This window comes from Mastigoproctus giganteus, chromosome 7 (assembly GCF_048544385.1).
Source record: "Mastigoproctus giganteus isolate SK-2022 chromosome 7, ASM4854438v1, whole genome shotgun sequence".
NCBI lineage: Eukaryota > Metazoa > Arthropoda > Arachnida > Uropygi > Thelyphonidae > Mastigoproctus > Mastigoproctus giganteus.
In genome coordinates, this window is record NC_143581.1 from 80,855,830 (window position 1) to 80,873,472 (window position 17,643).

General features: G+C 38.3%; 1 protein-coding gene across 1 annotated transcript in view; it reads left to right on the forward strand.

The window, feature by feature from the left end:
* Positions 1-17,643, forward strand: part of LOC150083026 (DNA-dependent protein kinase catalytic subunit-like) — a 387,849-nt gene that overhangs the window by 225,087 nt on the left and 145,119 nt on the right. The window lies entirely within an intron of this gene.

The following is a 17,643-nucleotide window of genomic DNA, read 5'->3' on the forward strand; positions in this document are numbered from 1 at the left end:
CAGCTAGAAACATTCCACTCGAGACCCACTTAGAAGCTGTTGCAGTATGTGTAGCAGTGGGACAAACAATAACTCTAGTCTCATTATACCTTCCACCTAACAATATCTACAGATTGAAAGAATTAGAAGATCTTATAAAACAAATACCATCTCATTTTTGTCTTCTTGGCAACTTAAATGCACATCATCCACTATGGGGATCTGCTCACATGGATAATAGAGGTCACTTGATAGAAAAGCTCATAGACCAACTGAACCTAACGCCAACCGGGCTAGCCAGGTGGGTAAAGTGCCTGCCTGGCAACCCAAAGGTTGTGGGTTCGAATCCTGCCTCAGGCTTGGATCAGAGTAAAATGCAAAAAAAAAAAAAAACCTTTGGGAGGTGCATTATGGCCAAAAAAAAGGAAAAAACTGAACCTAACATTGCTGAACACTGGTCATAACACGTACACTCATCTCTCCACAGGATTTATGTCAGATTTTGACTTAACTATTTGTTTCCCTCAATTATTTCCCATTATAGATTGGACTGTTTGAAATGATCTACACAACAGTGATCATTTCCCAATTATATGCTGAATTCAAACAATGCAAACACTGTGCCCTGATCAATGGGTAATATGGAAATTCTCTAAAGCAGATTGGGAAAAGTATTCTGCCTCCATCTTCATTGATAGCCAGTTGATACGACTAGCACCCATTGATGATGTAACTGAGCAAATTACTAAGCAAATACTGGCAGCAGCTTCTGAAGCAATACCACAGTCTTCTTTCAAACACAGAAACCTAAAACACTGGTGGAATGATGCTTGCACCATAACAAAAAGAGAAAGAAATAAAGCCTGGAATCTGTTCCGTAAGTTTCCAACCACAGACAATCTAATTCAGTTTAAAAGGCTTAAGGCAAAAGCCCGACAAATTAGAAGAAATGCCAAAAAAGAATCATGGATGCAGTTTGACTCTATCACAAAGGATACTAGCAGTTTAATTATATGGAAAAAAATTCCACAACTAAATGGAAAATATCTACCGGTTTCTGTTTCAATCTTAACCAAGAATGGACAAGAAATATCTTCGCCATAAGAAATCTATTTGAACTCCAAACAGCATTAAAATGATCACCAAATAGCTCTGCTGGAGCCGATGGAATCTTTTATGTAATGCTGAAACATCTGAACAACACTGATTTGAATTTATTAATAACTTTCTTTAACCAAATCTTTCTTGAAGGTATGTATCCCTCTACCTGGCATCATTCCATTATTTTAGCCTTTCCCAAACCAGGAAAAGATCAATCACTCCCAGAAAATTACCGTCCAATCTCCCTCACCAGTTGTCTGGGTAAAACTCTAGAAAGGATGATACACAGATGGCTTATCTGGGTTCTTGAAACTTAAAAGCTGCTAAATAACAATCACTTTGGATCTCATGGTGAAAGCAGAGACTAACATCTGTAATTTTTATGTGAAAAACGAACATCTTGTAATGGTAAGTTGGAGGTATGGCATATTGCGAGAACTTTACTTCCTAGGATTTACGAGGACATCTACTGAAATTCATTCAAAACTTTCTTCAACGGAGAACCTTTCAAGTATGTTACCAAACAGTGCTTTCTCGTATCTTTACTCAGGAAGAAGGGGTCCCACAAGGATTAATACTTAGTGCTAGTCTTTTTTCACCTAGGCTGAACACTATAACTCAGAACATTCCCAATACTGTACAGCTATATATGTACGTCGATGATCTCACTATATCTTGCAGTTCAAAAAATATTCATACCATTGAAAGACAGCTTCAACTATACCTAAATAAGTTAGAAATATGGACACTGCAGAATGGATATCGTATGTCTGAACAAAAAACAGCTGCAATTCACTTCTGCAAAAAATGCAAGCTGCATCCAGAACCAGAACTTCGGCTAAATAATCACCTGATCCCTCTCACCAGTAACCTTTGTTTCTTAGGTTTAATGATAGATGCCAAACTCAACTTTGTCCACATATAACCACCAAATACGGAGGATGTGGAAAGGTCAGGGAATGACCACCGCATATCCCCGGAGCAATATGGCCTTAGTTGCTAATGCTCCTAAAAACCAAAAATAAATAGAAAAATAAAATAAGTCTCACATATAGAATATCTCCGAACAGTATGTCTGAAGAAACTTAACATGCTCAGATCTATTTCTGCCATGAAACGGGGTGCTGATAGATACACTCTTCTACATCTGTATCGTGTCCTTATCAGGTCTCGTCTATATTATGATGCTGTTGTCTATGACTCGGCTAGAAAAAATGCGCTGACTAGAGACTCACTACTATCCAATTCAGTGCCCTATGAACTGCTCTAGGAGTATTTAGAACATCCCCTGTCCAAAGCCTTTATGTAGAGGCACATTGAACCTCCACTTCACCTTAGAAGGAAAATGCTGCTTCTCAATTATGCAGCCAAAATTCAGTCTTCCAGCCCATTCTCTTCGCCCAATGCTTTTCAACCCTGAATGGACTGCATTCTACAACAGCAAACTGTCAGAAAATAGACCGACTGGTATTCATCTGAAAGATTTGTTGCATATCTGGAACATTCCATATGACAATATACATGAAGAGACCGATGTAGCTGATCCACCCTGTTCTGTAAATCTCATTCACTGTGATAACTGTTTTCATCAGTGGGGTAAGAAATGTCTGGAAAATGATAGCATTAAACAACATAAAGGCCATGTTCTTGACAATTCTGAAAGTTCCCTAATATATACAGATGGTTGAAAAACAGACTCTGCCATTGGTGCCGCAGCCGTCTTTTCTTCTTTTACAGTTTCCATATCACTACCAGTTAAATGTAGCAGTTATACCACAGAACTATATGCAATAAAATTAGCTTTAGAGAATATTAACACTTTCCATAATGCTAGAAAGGTAATGTACACTCATTCCATGAGTGCAGTATCTGCATTAAATAATAAGTCTTTAATATCACATCCCATCATAAAACTAATCTTATCCCGTTTAAATCATCTATGAAGTAAAAATCACTCAGTGAAATTTTGCTGGATCCTGGGACATTCTGGTATCACGGGTAATGAGAGAGCAGATCAGGCAGCTAAACAACCGAACAGTACACCATCAAAATACCAAGTGCCATATATAGACTATTTAAAGCATATTAAAAAAATCTGTACTTTTTAGTGGTCTGAAACTTGGAATCATAATTAAACAACAAATTGCTCCATATCAAAGAGAAACCAGTGTTATGGAATTCTAGCTACAGACAAAACAGACAGGAAGTGAGATTATGCATAGGGCATACACGCCCAACCCATATGTACCTGCTCATGGGGGACGACCCATTGCTATGCATGCACTGTTCATTGCCATTTATTGTCAAACATATACTCTTATATTGTACGCATTATTCTCATATCAGAAAAAGTGCTTTCCATTCACTGTCAAGATTACAAGAAACTATATCACTTGTCCATGGTGCCTCCGTAGCCAGGTGGGAAGGAGCAGCAGTGCATAGCACACGCTTCATGATTAGACCGGGGTTCGAGCCTGTCCCTACCAAATACGGAGGATGCGGAAATATCAGGGAATGACCACCGAATATCCTGGAGCAATATGGCCTTAGTTGCTAATGCCCCGAAAAAAAAAAACCAAATAACAATAGTAATAACAACTTGTCCATATTATTGGAAATAATGCAAATCTAAATGAACTATTTAACTTTCTCTAGCAAATACGAATATATAAATACATAAAATTATAATATAAGAATAGGCACATTTTGTGCCCAAAAACAATCATACCAATACCTATCTCTGACCTCCTAGCAGATATGCTGCATGTTACCAAAATTTTCAGTTTCCTCAAACAGATAAAACTGTATAACACATTATAAACATGAATAACATCTATACAGATATAACTATGTATTTAACATCACCATTAGGCGCATTATGGCCTTGCTGCCCTTGCGCCGTAAGGCCTACAAACAAACAAACAAACAAGTCACCAAGAAAGCAAAGCACATCCTATGTACATAATATACATGACTCTAAATCTGTAATTATGGTGATTATATTGAAGCAGTGGAATACATTTTTGAAATTAATTATATTTATTGCCTTTCTGCTGTAATATTTATGTATGAACTAGTTGACATTTTTGTTCACTGACATATGGTATTATTGCAAATTCAAAGCCCAATAAACAGGTGACTGCTAATTGTTTTTATTGTTTTATGGTTATGACCTCCAGAAATCCGACTGTACCACATGGTTCAGTCGGAGACAATTGTAGGGTAATCTCCAGTGATGTGGTCTCCTGCCCCGATTAAATGGCATGTTGTCCCAATTAAGCGTGTATATATATGTAAATATCTATATACATATACAGGAATTCCCTGACTTACATAAGGGTTGCATTTTGCAGAACGCTACCTAAGTCGGAATTTTCCCCATGCTTGTGCAGTGCTCACTGAATTGATTGAATCAAAAAAGAAATGTTCACCGAACATGTAAATAGAATTATTTATTGTATTTATTTAATTTTTTATCTAATCCACAGAAAAAATGAGACGAAAAATTATAAAAGCGTACAATTTAAAAAAATTTCAAAATTATAAAATTACAAAAAAAGAGAGGAGACGGGCATAACATCAGTAAGTTTTACCTCTCGAGCATCATTGCCAGTATCGATGTCTTCAGCTGATAAGTATGCCGCTGCGGAGGTTGAGGGCTGTCGAGATTTAGAAGGGGTCAGCCACTCAACCTTACGAAAGAACATATTAATGGATGACTGGACGATGGCTTTTTTCTTTTCATTGTAGATTTCTTTGTAGCAAGCAAAGCATATCATTCACCCCTCTGTTAACTTTTAAGAATCGTTTGCTGTCAGGATCCATCTTCTCAAACCTCGCCATTGCCGATGCAATTTCATGAAATGCCATTGCTGTATCTCTGGTGATGAAGCATCTCGGCTCCTCATTTGGTTCATCAGCATTTTCTTCTTTCACTATCGCTGCCTGCAAGTCATTAAGTTCTTCGTTAGATAATTCCTTCTCTTCTTCCTCTATTAACTCCTCCACTTCTTTGGCAACAACATCCAACTGAAGTAGCTCTGCAACCTCTACAATCTTATCTGTAACCTCTTCATATGATTCATCTTTTTCAAATCCTTCAAAGCCTTTTATGTGCCATGGGCATATTTTCTTCTATGCACCATTTAAACAACTTTTAGTAATTTCCTCCCAGGCCTTATCAATATATAAGATGGCATGGTAAATTGCAAGATTTCCAAAAGTCTCTTAACGTAAATTTTTTCTCACCATCTACTGCAAAGAATGCCCGAGCAACTGTTGTGCATAAATAGTGAGCTTTTAAATTCAAAATAACACCCTGATCCATAGGTTGGATGAGTGAAGTGGTGTTTAGCTGTATAAATATGACTCTCGTTCAAATTGAAATTGTTTAGATGCGTAGGATGCCCAGGAGCATTATCTAATAGAAGCAAAATCTTGAAAGGATGTTGTCTTTACAATATTTTTCAACATCGGGAATGAAGCAGCATTTCAACCAATCCTGAAATAGAGATACTGTTATTCATGCTCTCTGGTTCGATCAAAAATTCACGCGTAGGGTGTCTTTATTTGATGCCCTTAAATGCGAGGATTTCCTGAATGGTACACAAGTAGTGGTTTTAAACTGTAATCTCCCACTGCATTAGCCCCAAGGAAGAGCATGGCCCTATCTTTTGATGCCTTGAAACCTGGCATTGTCTTTTCCTCTTTGACAATGTATGTTTGATTCGCCATTTTTTTCTAATACAGAGCAGTGTCGTCAACGTTAAAAATTTCCTACATTAAATATCCGCCTTCATCAATAATTTTTTCCAACACATCACAAAATTTCGCTGCAGCTGCAGAATCGGCACTGGCAACTTCACTGCATACTTTAATGGTTTGGAAGCCAGCGCGATTCTTGAACTTATTAAACCACCTGTTGCTTTTAAGGAACGTGGGTTGAGGTTTGCTATACTTATCCTTAATATCTTTATAAATACTTGTTGCTTTTGCTTGAATGGTCATTAGACTCAGGGGCACTTGCTTCTGAATCTGATTTTCCATCCGTATTATTAACAGCTCTTCCATCTTTGATATAGCACCTGAACGCTGTTTAGTGATCATCGTTGATCCTTTGATAGTGCGCATATAGTGTACTGTCTTTTAAAATAGTATTCACTGTTGAAGTAGCGAGACCTAATTCCCTTGCAATAAATGACAAACTCTGTCCTGCTTCGTACTTAATAATTTTCATCTTAATTTCTAAATCAATTTTGTTTCGTTTCCTGGCACTACCACCACTTGCACTTTTTGTTGGGTGCTTTCCCTTCATCATTGTAATTTGTAAATAGGAATGAAGAAAAGAGTCTGAAAATTTGTTTTTTATATGATTGAAGATTTCAGTTCAGGAGAACACATTTCACCATAATATTGTAACGTAAAACTGTCACTATTGCAGTTATCGGTATTATCGCAAATGTAGTAAGATCGAGTTTACTACCCGTTTATAATAGATTGCGCTAACAGAAAAGCCCAATAAACCCGAAAGTGCAAATTGCTTTTATTGTTTTATGGTCGTGACCTCCAGAAACATGCTTTTGAAAAATATCACAAAGGCATTCAAAATTGATTCTTATAATGGAACATATAATAATGATGAAAGGTAGTGCAGTTTCCATTATAAATGGTTGCCACAAACGTTTAGAGAGATAAATAGCTTAGTAATATAGTGAAATTTTTAACTTCCAAGGACTTGGAATGAATTACAAAAAAAAAAAAAAAAACCCAATGTGTTATTAGGTTCACATTATGATAATTTCGCGATACCTCCATTTTTTCCTACAGAATGCAAAATATGTTTCCATGATTTTTTTTTTTTTTTAAGTTTGCACTGGCCACAAAAGACTTCCGTAAGTCGAGTATTAAGTAAGTTGGGGGAGTTCCTGTATATATATATATATATATATATATAAAAAGTATGTAAAATTAATGATAATGTAGAAGGCAAATCAGTCAAATAATACCGAGCAGGAAACTAAGAAATCGCAAAAAAAAAAAAAAAAAAAAAAAAACTTATTGCTGTTTATCCACAATCCAGATGACGTCAACTGGGGCCAACTACCCGGACTGAAGGCAAAAAACGACAAGAAGTTCTCTGTTTCTGTAACGATCAATATATGCTAATATATAAAGTAATTTGAATCTAAAGTAAGTAAAGACAGTTAAAAAATTGTTTGAATCTAAACCAAATCTAAACTGCTTCTACAGGGATGGGATACACTTAAATAGAAAGGGTGCAAGAATGTTTGCTGATGCTATCGAGGCAGTGTTAGGTGGGTCGGAAAACTGCTAGATTGGGGGGATACAAGGACTAATAGATTAACAGTAGCCACTGGCAGAGGTGAAAGTGATTCTTGCACTGCTTCTATTGGAATGAGCCGCAGCCTGGAAAATAAGATGCAGGATATTTCAGAGACTGCTGGGAGTCACTGGGGTACAAGTAAACACATGGGTTGTGTTAGGGTAGCTAAGAAAAAGAACAGGTGCATGTATACTTGCGTGTACACCAATGCTAGGAGTTTAGTAAATAAATTTGATGAATTTGAGGTATTGCTCAAAACATCAAAGGCAGATATTGTGGGCATTTCAGAGACGTGGTGTCACACAGATATAAGGAATGCAGAACTGGAATTTGGGGAGTACAATGTCTACAGAAAGGATAGACAGGATAGGAAGGGAGGAGGGGTTATGCTATTAGTTAAAAAACACATAAAATCCAAGGAAGTGAAGCCAGTCGACATCGCTGGACAGTGCAGTGTCGAGTCAGTTTGGTGTGACATAAGCATTGGGAGATCAAAATTGAGAGTAGGAGTGTGCTATAGGCCTAATGACTCTGATGAGTATAATAAGAAACTGTTCGGAGAAATAGTGGGCCAGTAAATCAGAGAGTCTTATAATGGGGGATTTTAATTTCCCAGATATTGACTGGAAATTGCGGACTGGTCACTCACACAGTAGCAAGGCTTTTGTGGATTTATTGGATGATTGTTTTCTACATCAGCATGTTCGGGAGGCAACTAGAGGGAGTAATACTCTTGATTTGATTATCAGTAGTGATTCTTCATGCATTAAGAATCTGCAGATAAATGAACCACTAGGTGGCAGTGATCACAGTGTTCTGAAGTGGGAGTTACTCAAAGAGGTAACTACCATTAGGGGTAAAGGGAAGGGGTATTGCTTTCGTAAAGGCGACTACAATGGACTGAGACAGTATTTAAATTCTATACAGTGGGATCAACTGATGATGTTACCAACAGCAAATTCAAAATGGGAAGCATTCAAAGAACTTATCTTGGAAGCTACTAGGCTTTACATACCAACTAAGAAATATTGTTCAAGGTTTAGGCCAAAATGGATGTCAGATGAACTAATGAGGCATATGGCAGAGAAGAAAAATGCATGGGATACATACAAATTAACACGTGACACAGACGCCTATGATAGATACAAGTTGATCTGTAACCAAGTTACAAAGGAGGTTAGGCAGGCGAAGGCAGATTACGAGAGATCCTTGGCAAGGGATGCGAAGAAAAACAGCAAAGAGTTCTTTACTTATGTAAACTCTAGAAGGAAGGGGATGAATCAGATTGGTCCACTTGATATCGATGGGTCAACTGTTGATGACCCTGCTCAGGTAGCTAACAAACTAAATGAATATTTTGCATCGACATTCACACATGAGGAGTTATTCAGCGAGGGGAATGCCAGAGGTGTATTCAACTCTAGCAGTAAGCTGGAGAATCTTGTAATAACTGAGAGTAAAGTGGAGGAGAAATTGTTGAAGATAAACACAAGAAAGGCACCTGGGGTGGATGGGATCTATTCAGTTATATTAAAGGAGGCAGCAAAGGAAGTAAGCAAACCCTTAGCCATAATTATGAGAGCTTCCTTGGACACAGGGGAGGTACCCATGGACTGGAGATGTGCAAATCTGACCCCAATTCACGGAGGATCAAAGGCTGACACAAGTAATTATAGACCTGTGAGTTTAACTTCTGTTCCCGGAAAATTAATGGAGGCACTGGTTAAAGAAGCACTGCAGGATCATCTAGACAAGACTTCAGTTATAGCTAGGACACAGCATGGTTTTGTTAAGGGGAAGTCTTGCCTGACCAATTTGATTGGATACTATGATGCAGTCACAAAAGAACTGGATGCAGGGAATAACTTTGATATTATATACTTGGATCTTAGAAAGGCTTTTGATACTGTTGCACATGGAAGACTGCTGCACAAATTGGAGCAGTGTGGCATTGGAGGCAAATTGCTGCTATGGATAAAGGGGTGGTTGAGGGGGAGAAGACAGAGAGTGGTAATCAATGGACACTGCTCATCGTGGACTAATGTTATTAGTGGAGTCCCTCAGGGTTCAGTATTGGGTCCTTTACTGTTTTCTGTATTTATAAATGATATTGATGATGGTATATCAAGCTTAATGTACAAGTTTGCAGACGATACGAAGGTTGGCAGGCTTGTCAAGGACACTACTGACACTATGCTGCTGCAACAGGATTTGGAAAGGTTGAGCAGATTGCTTCGAGGTGGCAAATGAAGTTTAACATTGACAAATGTAAAGTACTACATATGGGAAACAGCAACCCCAGAGCAACGTATCAACTCTTTGGTACTACACTGACAGTGGTAGAGAATGAAAGGGACCTGGGGGTGGTTGTGCAGGCAGATATGAAGTTCTCTGAGCAGTGCAGAGGGGCTGCAAGAGTAGCTCATGGTGTATTGTGAATGATATATAGGAATTTTTCTAGCAGGGATAAGGAGGTGATTATTCCCTTGTATAAGGCAATGGTCAGGCCACACCTAGAGTACTGTATACAGGCCTGGAGGCCTCATTTCAAGAAGGATGTAGAGCTGCTGGAACGAGTACAGAGAAGGGCAACAAGATTGGTGAATGGGACAAAGGGGTGCTCTTACGAAGAAAGGCTTAAGTTTTGCGAATTACAGTGTCTGGAAACTAGGCACCAGCGAGGTGATCTGATAGAGGTGTACAAAGCCTTGAATGGTTTGAGCATGCTCAATGCTGATGGGATTCTTCCTCTTGCTCAGAATAATCACCTGAGAGGGCATAAATTCAAATTGAGGAAAGACAGATGTAGCATAGATGTGCGGAAATTTGCCTTTAGCCAGCGGGTGGTTGGTAGGTGGAACAAACTTCCATCCCTTGTCGTGGAAGTTGATAGCCTAAATAAGTTTAAGGCTCAGCTGGACAGGTATTTCGAACGAACAGAGGGGTGAAGTGGAAGTGGTTATTTTTATTTATTTATGTTACTTTTTTTTTTTTTTTTTTTTTTTTTTTGGCTGATGCTGCATAAGCTTGCTTTCTTGCATCAAATGCATCTGCTAATGCTTATGCAAATAAGAAATTTTAAATGTAAGCATATATTGATCATCTTTGACCCGACAGAGAACATAATTTAATAATTAAAAATAAAAATAAGATTAGATATATAGTATATAATGCATATCTACCATATCTAGGACATAATTTAATAACAACAATAGTCATCAAAATAACTATCCCCCTAGTGAGTTAATATGTGGTGCCCCCTATGTGATGGATATGGTAAAAATATAAATCAAAATAAATAAAAATAAAATTAATTAATTAATTAAATTTAAGTTAACGCAAAGAGAAAAACATGCAGATAGTAAGAAGAAAAACTAATAGAGTAGGAATAATAGAACCTGTACTCCATATAGTAGTATTGATAAGAAATAGTTTCTCCTACATCCTCGGATTACCCTAATAATTTCGGAGAAATAAGAACAAAGAATGTAAGACTTAAAGGCAATACAAGAGATATAAGTTGTAGCTCGGGTATGCCCGGGATCGCAAACACATTCTTATAGTAGGACTCTGAGCTGAATTTGCATGAACTTAAGTGAACTTAACTATATACAGTTATAACCATAAAAGGCGCCTCCGTAGCCAGGTGGGAAGGAGCAGCAGTGCGTAGCACACGCTTCTTGATTAGACCGGGGTTCGAGCCCGTCACCACCAAATACGGAGGATGCGGAAAGGTCAGGGAATGACCACCGCATATCCCGGAGCAATATGGCCTTAGTTGCTAATGCTCCTAAAACCAAAAATAACAAAAATAACAATAACTTGATTAGACCGGGGTTCGAGCCCGTGCCCACCAAATACGGAGGATGCAGAAAGGTCAGGGAATGACCACCGCATATCCCCGGAGCAATATGGCCTTAGTTGCTAATGCTCCTAAAAAACAAACAACAATAACAATATAACCATAAAAAAAAAAAAAAAAAAAAAAGATACACTATAATTTGCAGGCCGGTGGGTACAAGTTTTCTATGCCATAAAACACCAATAAATATTGGTGTCTTACGGCGTCAAGAAATATATTACCAAAATATTTCCCCGAAATTATTAGGGTAATCCGAGGATGTAGGAGATACTATTTCTTATCTATACTACTATTTTTTTGCCTTTATGGATTTCAGGTTCTATTATTATTATTCTATTAGTTTTTCTTCTTACTATCTGCATGTATTTCTCTTTGTGTTAACTTAAATTTAATTAATTAATTATTTTTATTTATTTTGATTTATATTTTTACCATATCCACCACATATTAACTCACTGGGGGATAGTTATTTTGACGACTATTGTTGTTATTACATTATGTCCTGGATACGATAGATATGCATTATATACTATATATCTAATCTTATTTTAATTTTTAATTATTAAATTACTTTCCTTGTCGGGTCAACGATGATCAATATATGCTTACATTTAAAATTTCTTATTTGGTTTAGATTCAAACAATTTTTGACTGTCTTTACTTAGTTTAGATTCAAATTACTTTATATATTAGCTTATATATTAGCATATATTGAACATTGCAGAAACAGAACTTTTTGTCGTTTTTTTGCCTTCAGTCTGGGTGGTTGGCCCCAGTTGAAGTCATCTGGATTGTGGGTAAACAGTGATAAGTTTTTTTTTTTGCGGTTTCTTAGTTTCCTGCTTGGTATTATTTGACTGATTTGCCTTCTACATTATTATCATTTATTTTACACATTTTATATACATTATGATTGTAATGCATAATTGCTCTGCAACTGCATTGACCCATAAATATTATTTACAGTTTGTTACAATTATTAACTTTCTTTCCTTATTACTCATATATATATATATAACTGATATTAAATATAAATCAAAATTAATACCAGTAGCATGGCAAAACTGTTGAGCGAAAAATAATAAATTAAACATAATAATTAATGAACAGGGAGGGATCCAATTCAAAATAATAAATCGATTTTAAAATTTAAAGCCAATTACATAAGAATTTAGTCGCACCCTCCCCCCCTCGTAAGGTACCAGTTCCGACTTACGTGAAATATCACAAATAGAGACTAAACTAACTAAAATAAAATAAAACCAAAATAACAAAAATAGACTGACCATTATGCCCCATATCAACATAGGACCACAAGGCCAATAATGGTTAGGGAATCACTGCATTTCTACCGCCAGACAAATCGTTGCAAAGGCGAACCGATTGAAGGATCAGATGCCAGCCGATCCCCCAATCGAACCGCCAATGCAGAGGATTTGAATAGCGGTGGTCCTTATACAGTGAAAAATAAAAATATAGAACAGACAGACTAGCACTCCAGCACAGAGCCACACCACTGACAATGTAAGCTTAATCATTGCAATTACTTCTACTCTTTCTAAAGTAATGGAGAAATCATTTAACTGCCAACTCTTAAACTACCTATAAACCTTCTGTCTGATCAACAATCGCCAGTATGGATTCCATCAGTGTCGATCCACTGGTGATATTCTGGCTTATGTTACCCATTTATGGACTAATTCAATGGAAAGGTTCGGTGAAGCACAAGTAGTTGCTCTTGACATCTCAAAGGCTTTTGATCATGTTTGGCATAAAGGTCTTCTAAACAAGCTTCCATCTTATGGTTTGCCAACTGTTTTTAGTAATTGGTTATCCAGTTTTCTCTCTGATCGCTCAATGAGGGTGATGGTAGATGGCTCTCTGTCTTCTAACTTCTCCACTAATGCCGATGCCCCCCCAAGGTTCAGTTCTTTCCCCCACTCTTTTCCTCTTGTATATTAATGACCTTCTTCATTTGACTGGCAATCCTATCCATAGTTTTGCCAATGATAGCACATTGCATTCCACTTTCCATTTTGAGAAACCTTGTCCTGCTCAATCAGCTTCAACTTCTCGAAAATCTGCTACCAATTCCTTAAATGCCGATCTTCAGGTAATTCTCCAGTGGGGCAAAGACAACTTAGTTGATTTCAACCCTTCTAAAACTCAGTCTTGTCTTATATCTCGCAAAAAGGATTCTTCTGCTCTTATGCTTATCTTTAGGGACACTCCGATTTCTAGGCAAAATGATATATCTCTTTTGGGGATTACCCTGACTTCTAATCTCTCTCTTGGCACAAGCACATTGCAAATATTGCTTCCTCTGCATCTAAAAAACTTGGTTTTCTCTTTCACTCTCGGTGTTACTTTTCTTCCAAACAGCTGCTCACTCTGTATAAATCGCAAATCCGTCCTGCCATTAGCATTAGTAGAGGCATTTGATGCAAGAAAGCAAGCTTATGCAGCATCAGCCAAAAAAAAAAGAAAAAAAAAAAAAAAAGTAACATAAATAAATAAAAATAACCACTTCCACTTCACCCCTCTGTTCGTTCGAAATACCTGTCCAGCTGAGCCTTAAACTTATTTAGGCTATCAACTTCCACGACAAGGGATGGAAGTCTGTTCCACCCACCAACCACCCGCTGGCTAAAGGCAAATTTCCGCACATCTATCCTACATCTGTCTTTCCTCAATTTGAATTTATGCCCTCTCAGGTGATTTTTCTGAGCTAGAGGAAGAATCCCATCAGCATTGAGCATGCTCAAACCATTCAAGGCTTTGTACACCTCTATCAGATCACCCCGCTGGTGCCTAGTTTCCAGACACTGTAATTTGCAAAACTTAAGCCTTTCTTCGTAAGAGAACCCCTTTGTCCCATTCACCAATCTAGTTGCCCTTCTCTGTACTCGTTCCAGCAGCTCTACATCCTTCCTGAAATGAGGCCTCCAGGCCTGTATACAGTACTCTAGGTGTGGCCTGACCATTGCCTTATACAAGGGAATAATCACCTCCTTATCCCTGCTAGAAAAATTCCTATATATCATTGACAATACACCATGAGCTACTCTTGCAGCTCGTCTGCTCTGCTCAGAGAACTTCATATCTGCCTGCACCACCACCCCCAGGTCCCTTTCATTCTCTACCACTGTCAGTGTAGTACCACAGAGTTGATACGTTGCTCTGGGGATGCTGTTTCCCATATGTAGTACTTTACATTTGTCAATGTTAAACTTCATTTGCCACCTTGAAGCCCATCTGCTCAACCTTTCCAAATCCTGTTGCAGCAGCATAGTGTCAGTAGTGTCCTTGACAACCCTGCCAACCTTCGTATCGTCTGCAAACTTGGACATTAAGCCTGATATACCATCATCAATATCATTTATAAATACAGAAAACAATAAAGGCCCCAATACTGAACCCTGAGGGACTCCACTAATAACATTAGTCCACGATGAGCAGTGTCCATTGATTACCACTCTCTGTCTTCTCCCCCTCAACCACCCCTTTATCCATAGCAGCAACTTGCCTCCAATGCCACACTGCTCCAATTTGTGCAGCAGTCTTCCATGTGCAACAGTATCAAAAGCCTTTCTAAGATCCAAGTATATAATATCAAAGTTATTCCCTGCATCCAGTTCTTTTGTGACTGCATCATAGTATCCAATCAAATTGGTCAGGCAAGACTTCCCCTTAACAAAACCATGCTGTGTCCTAGCTATAACTGAAGTCTTGTCTAGATGATCCTGCAGTGCTTCTTTCACCAGTGCCTCCATTAATTTTCCGGGAACAGAAGTTAAACTCACAGGTCTATAATTACTTGTGTCAGCCTTTGATCCCCCTTTGTGAATTGGGGTCACATTTGCACATCTCCAGTCAATGGGTACCTCCCCTGAGTCCAAGGAAGCTCTCATAATTATGGCTAAGGGTTTGCTTACCTCCTTTGCTGCCTCCTTTAATATAACTGGATAGATCCCATCCACCCCAGGTGCCTTTCTTGTGTTTATCTTCAACAATTTCTCCTCCACTTTGCTCTCAGTTATTACAAGATTCTCTAGCTTACTGCTAGAGTTGAATACACCTCTGGCATTCCCCTCGCTGAATAACTCCTCATGTGTGAATGTCGATGCAAAATATTCATTTAGTTTGTTAGCTACCCGAGCAGGGTCATCAACAGTTGACCCATCGATCTCAAGTGGACCAATCTGATTCATCCCCTTCCTTCTAGAGTTTACATAAGTAAAGAACTCTTTGCTGTTTTTCTTCGCATCCCTTGCCAAGGATCTCTCGTAATCTGCCTTCGCCTGCCTAACCTCCTTTGTAACTTGGTTACAGATCAACTTGTATCTATCATAGGCGTCCGTGTCACGTGTTAATTTGTATGTATCCCATGCATTTTTCTTCTCTGCCATATGCCTCATTAGTTCATCTGACAACCATTTAGGCCTAAACCTTGAACAATATTTCTTAGTTGGTATGTAAAGCCTAGTAGCTTCGACGATAAGTTCTTTGAATGCTTCCCATTTTGAATTTGCTGTTGGCAATATCATCAGTTGATCCCACTGTATAGAATTTAAATACTGTCTCAGTCCATTGTAGTCGCCTTTACGAAAGCAATACCCCTTCCCTTTACCCCTAATGGTAGTTACCTCTTTGAGTAACTCCCACTTCAGCACACTGTGATCACTGCCACCAAGTGGTTCATTTATCTGCAGATTCTTAATGCATGAAGAATCACTACTGATAATCAAATCAAGAGTATTACTCCGTCTAGTTGCCTCCCGAACATGCTGATGTAGAAAACAATCATCCAATAAATCCACAAAAGCCTTGCTACTGTGTGAGTGACCAGCCCCCAAATTCCAGTCAATATCTGGGAAATTAAAATCCCCCATTATAAGACTCTCTGATTTACTGGCCCACTCTATTTCTCCGAACAGTTTCTTATTATACTCATCAGAGTCATTAGGCCTATAGCACACTCCTACTCTCAATTTTGATCTCCCAATGCTTATGTCACACCAAACTGACTCGACACTGCACTGTCCAGCGATGTCGACTGGCTTCACTTTCTTGGATTTTATGTGTTTTTTAACTAATAGCATAACCCCTCCTCCCTTCCTATCCTGTCTATCCTTTCTGTAGACATTGTACTCCCCAAATTCCAGTTCTGCATTTCTTATATCTGTGTGACACCACGTCTCTGAAATCCCAACAATATCTGCCTTTGATGTTTTGAGCAATACCTCAAATTCATCAAATTTATTTACTAAACTCCTAGCATTGGTGTACACACAAGTATACATGCACCTGTTCTTTTTTTTAGCTACCCTAACACAACCCATGTGTTTACTTGTACCCCAATGATTCCCAGCAGTCTCTGAAATATCCTGCATCTTATTTTCCAGGCTGCGGCTCATTCCAATAGAAGCAGTGCAAGAATCACTTTCACCTCTGCCAGTGGCTACTGTTAATCTATTAGTCCTTGTATCCCCCCAATCTAGCAGTTTTCCGACCCACCTAACATTGCCTCGATAGCATCAGCAAACATTCTTGCACCCTTTCTATTTAAGTGTATCCCATCCCTGTAGAAGCAGTCTCTCCTGTTAACAAGTACAGACCAGGCTGAAAAAAATTCTACCCCTTGAGCCCTGCACAATCTTTCCAGGGCCGAATTGATTGACAGGGCTCTCATTGTTCCCACATCTGGGGTGGTGCCCCCAAAACCTCTCTCTCAGGCTTCTTGATTCCATTCAGAAGAGGGCAGTTAGGTTAATTAATGATTCATCTCTAACAGAGTCTCTCCACTCGCTTTCTGATAGACGTACTGTTTCTGCTGCATACCTCTTCTCCAGATACTTCCATGGGCACTGTTCTTCTGAATTGGCTTCTATAATTCCCGCTCTCTCTTTCAAAACAGTCCGAACACGTGCCGCCAGCAGCCAACATCCATTTACTGTCCAACTTCAAACCCACAGAACCAACTTTTCATCTTCCTCATTTATTCATTCAACTGCCGTTTTCTGGAACAACCTTCCTTCATACGTATTTCCTGAAAATTACAATCTACAGAAGTTCAAGTCCAATGTCAACAAATATCTTCTTTCATCTTCTCAACCTCCAACCCAAGCACGGTACTAAATACTATAGGTTCTAATACCTCTCGTGTTTGGGGTTCACATAAAAAAAAAAAAAAAAAAAAAAAAAAAAATCAGCTTATATAGACAAATAAATAAAATACTTTAGATGGCAGCACAGGTGCAGCATAAGCACATCAAACCCACTACTACCATTTTATTTACATATATAACATAATGAAGTAGTTAAAAAATAAAAAATGGTACAAAATATAATACGAAAA